Source organism: Schistocerca gregaria, unplaced genomic scaffold (assembly GCF_023897955.1).
Source record: "Schistocerca gregaria isolate iqSchGreg1 unplaced genomic scaffold, iqSchGreg1.2 ptg000386l, whole genome shotgun sequence".
In the NCBI taxonomy this organism is placed as follows: domain Eukaryota; kingdom Metazoa; phylum Arthropoda; class Insecta; order Orthoptera; family Acrididae; genus Schistocerca; species Schistocerca gregaria.
The window spans coordinates 1,033,840-1,038,595 of record NW_026061828.1 but is presented as its reverse complement, the minus strand read 5'-3'; positions in this window follow the sequence as shown (position 1 = coordinate 1,038,595).

The following is a 4,756-nucleotide window of genomic DNA, read 5'->3' as shown; positions in this document are numbered from 1 at the left end:
ATTACATCGACTTAGAAGCTTCATCTGTGTTCTACTATGGTGATTTTATTGTCTCCGCATACCGCAGCACGCGACATAGCTTTGCAGACGATAAGTACAGCCGTTTCAGAGAGAAGAGCGGGCAAGTGACGATCTGGCTTTAAGGCGATTCGATAACAAATGACGAAAACGGACGGATTTCTCAGGTTTTTACTACATATGAACACATTTCACATTCTCCTATCCAACGCGGCTGCTAGTCCTCCTTTCATGCAGAATCTTAAGGTCCTAGCTCATGTCCAAGGCACCAAAGCCAGCTAAAAAGTCAATAATCGATACCTAAAACTTGAATTGTACTACTTCTTACTAACTATTACATCATCATAGAAGCTTCATCTGTGTTCTACTATGGTGCTTTTAGTGTCTCCGCATACCGCAGCACGCGACATAGCTTTGCAGACGATAAGTACAACCGTTTCAGAGAGAAGAGCGGCCAATGTGACGATCTGGCTTTAAGTCGATTCGATAACAAATGACGAAAACGGACGGATTTCTCAGGTTTTTACTACATATGAACACTTTTCACATTCTCCCGTGCAACTCGGCTGCTAGTCCTCCTTTCATGCAGAATGTTAAGGTCCTAGCTCATGTCCAAGGCACCAAAGCCAGCTAAAAAGTCAATAATCAGTACCTAAAACTTGAATTGTACTACTTCTTACTGGCTATTACATCGACTTAGAAGCTTCATCTGTGTTCTACTATGGTGATTTTATTGTCTCCGCATACCGCAGCACGCGACATAGCTTTGCAGAAGATAAGTACAACCGTTTCAGAGAGAAGAGCGGCCAATGTGACGATCTGGCTTTAAGTCGATTCGATAACAAATGACGAAAACGGACGGATTTCTCAGGTTTTTACTACATATGAACACTTTTCACATTCTCCCGTGCAACTCGGCTGCTAGTCCTCCTTTCATGCAGAATCTTAAGGTCCTAGCTCATGTCCAAGGCACCAAAGCCAGCTAAAAAGTCAATAATCGATACCTAAAACTTGAATTGTACTACTTCTTACTGGCTATTACATCATCTTAGAAGCTTCATCTGTGTTCTACTATGGTGCTTTCAGTGTCTCCGCATACCGCAGCACGCGACAAAGCTTTCCAGACGATAAGTACAACCGTTTCAGAGAGAAGAGCAGCCAATGTGACGATCTGGCTTTAAGTCGATTCGATAACAATTGACGAAAACGGACGGATTTCTCAGGATTTTACTACATATGAACACATTTCACATTCTCCCGTACAACGCGGCCGCTAGTCCTCCTTTCATGCAGAATGTTAAGGTCCTAGCTCATGTCCAAGGCACCAAAGCCAGCTAAAAAGTCAATAATCGATACCTAAAACTTGAATTTTACTACTTCTTACTGGCTATTACATCAACTTAGAAGCTTCATCTGTGTTCTACTATGGTGCTTTTAGTGTCTCCGCATACCGCATCACGCGACATAGCTTTGCAGGCGATAAGTACAACCGTTTCAGAGATAAGAGCGGCCAATGTGACGATCGGGCTTTAAGTCGATTCGATAACAAATGACGAAAACGGACGGCTTCCTCAGGTTTTTACTACATATGAACACATTTCACATTCTCCCGTGCAACGCGGCTGCTAGTCCTCCTTTCATGCAGAATCTTAAGGTCCTAGCTCATGTCCAAGGCTCCAAAGCCAGCTAAAAAGTAAATAATCAGTACCTAAAACTTGAATTGTACTACATCTTACTGGCTATTACATCAACTTAGAAGCTTCATCTATGTTCTACTATGGTGCTTTTAGAGTCTCCGCATACCGCAGCACGCGACATAGCTTTGCAGACGATAAGTACAACCGTTTCAGAGAGAAGAGCGGCCAATGTGACGATCTGGCTGTAAGTCGATTCGATAACAAATGACGAAAACGGACGGATTTCTCAGGTTTTTACTACATATGAACACTTTTCACATTCTTCCCTGCAACTCGGCTGCTAGTCCTCCTTTCATGCAGATTCTTAAGGTCCTAGCTCATGTCCAAGGCATCAAAGCCAGCTAAAAAGTCAATAATCGATACCTAAAACTTGAATTGTACTACTTCTTACTGGCTATTACATCAAATTAGAAGCTTCATCTGTGTTCTACTGTGGTGGTTTCAGTGTCTCCGCCTACCGCAGCATACGACATAGCTTTGCAGACGATAAGTACAACCGTTTCAGAGAGAAGAGCGGCCAATGTGACGATCTGGCTTTAAGTAGATTCGATAACAAATGACGAAAACGGACGGATTTCTCAGGTTTTTACTACATATGAACACTTTTCACATTCTAACGTGCAACTCGGCGGCTAGTCCTCCTTTCATGCAGAATCTTAAGGTCCTAGCTCATGTCCAAGGCACCAAAGCCAGCTAAAAAGTCAATAATCAGTACCTAAAACTTGAATTGTACTACTTCTTACTGGCTATTACATCGACTTAGAAGCTTCATCTGTGTTCTACTATGGTGATTTTATTGTCTCCGCATACCGCAGCACGCGACATAGCTTTGCAGAAGATAAGTACAACCGTTTCAGAGAGAAGAGCGGCCAAAGTGACGATCTGGCTTTAAGTCGATTCGATAACAAATGACGAAAACGGACGGATTTCTCAGGTTTTTACTACATATGAACACTTTTCACATTCTCCCCTGCAGCTCGGCTGCTAGTCCTCCTTACATGCAGAATCTTAAGGTCCTAGCTCATGTTCAAGGGACCAAAGCCAGCTAAAAAGTCAATAATCGATACCAAAAAACTTGAATTGTACTACTTCTTACTGGCTATTACATCATCTTAGAAGCTTCATCTGTGTTCTACTATGGTGCTTTTAGTGTCTCCGCATACCGCAGCACGCGACAAAGCTTTCCAGACGATAAGTACAACCGTTTCAGAGAGAAGAGCAGCCAATGTGACGATCTGGCTTTAAGTCGATTCGATAACAAATGACGAAAACGGACGGATTTCTCAGGTTTTTACTACATATGAACACTTTTCACATTCTCCTATCCAACGCGGGTGCTAGTCCTCCTTTAATGCAGAATCTTAAGGTCCTAGCTCATGTCCAAGGCACCAAAGCCAGCTAAAAAGTCAATAATCGATACCTAAAACTTGAATTGTACTACTTCTTACTGGCTATTACATCAACTTAGAAGCTTCATCTGTGTTCTACCATGGTGCTTTTAGTGTCTCCGCACACCGCAGTACGCGACATAGCTTTGCAGACGATAAGTACAACCGTTTCAGAGGGAAGAGGGGCCAATGTGACGATCTGGCTTTAAGTCGATTCGATAACAAATGACGAAAACGGACGGATTTCTCAGGTTTTTACTACATATGAACACTTCTCACATTCTCCCGTGCAACTCGGCTGCTAGTCCTCCTTTCATGTAGAATCTTAAGGTCCTAGCTCATGTCCAAGACACCAAAGCCAGCTAAAAAGTCAATAATCGATACCTAAAACTTGAATTGTACTACTTCTTACTGGCTATTATATCATCTTAGAAGCTTCATCTGTGTTCTACTATGGTGCTTTCAGTGTCTCCGCATACCGCAGCACGCGACAAAGCTTTCCAGACGATAAGTACAACCGTGTCAGAGAGAAGAGCAGCCAATGTGACGATCTGGCTTTAAGTCGATTCGATAACAAATGACGAAAACGGACGGATTTCTCAGGATTTTACTACATATGAACACATTTCACATTCTCCCGTACAACGCGGCCGCTAGTCCTCCTTTCATGCAGAATGTTAAGGTCCTAGCTCATGTCCAAGGCACCAAAGCCAGCTAAAAAGTCAATAATCGATACCTAAAACTTGAATTGTACTACTTCTTACTGGGTATTACATCAACTTAGAAGCTTCATCTGTGTTCTACTATGGTGCTTTTAGTGTCTCCGCATACCGCATCACGCGACATAGCTTTGCAGGCGATAAGTACAACCGTTTCAGAGATAAGAGCGGCCAATGTGACGATCGGGCTTTAAGTCGATTCGATAACAAATGACGAAAACGGACGGCTTTCTCAGGTTTTTACTACATATGAACACATTTCACATTCTCCCGTGCAACGCGGCTGCTAGTCCTCCTTTCATGCAGAATCTTAAGGTCCTAGCTCATGTCCAAGGCTCCAAAGCCAGCTAAAAAGTAAATAATCAGTACCTAAAACTTGAATTTTACTACTTCTTACTGGCTATTACATCAACTTAGAAGCTTCATTTGTGTTCTACTATGGTGCTTTTAGAGTCTCCGCATACCGCAGCACGCGACATAGCTTTGCAGACGATAAGTACAACCGTTTCAGAGAGAAGAGCGGCCAATGTGACGATCTGGCTTTAAGTCGATTCGATAACAAATGACGAAAACGGACGGATTTCTCAGGATTTTACTACATATGAACACTTTTCACATTCTTCCCTGCAACTCGGCTGCTAATCCTCCTTTCATGCAGATTCTTAAGGTCCTAGCTCATGTCCAAGGCATCAAAGCCAGCTAAAAAGTCAATAATCGATACCTAAAACTTGAATTGTACTACTTCTTACTGGCTATTACATCAAATTAGAAGCTTCATCTGTGTTCTACTGTGGTGGTTTCAGTGTCTCCGCCTACCGCAGCATACGACATAGCTTTGCAGACGATAAGTACAACCGTTTCAGAGAGAAGAGCGGCCAATGTGACGATCTGGCTTTAAGTCGATTCGATAACAAATGACGAAAACGGACGGATT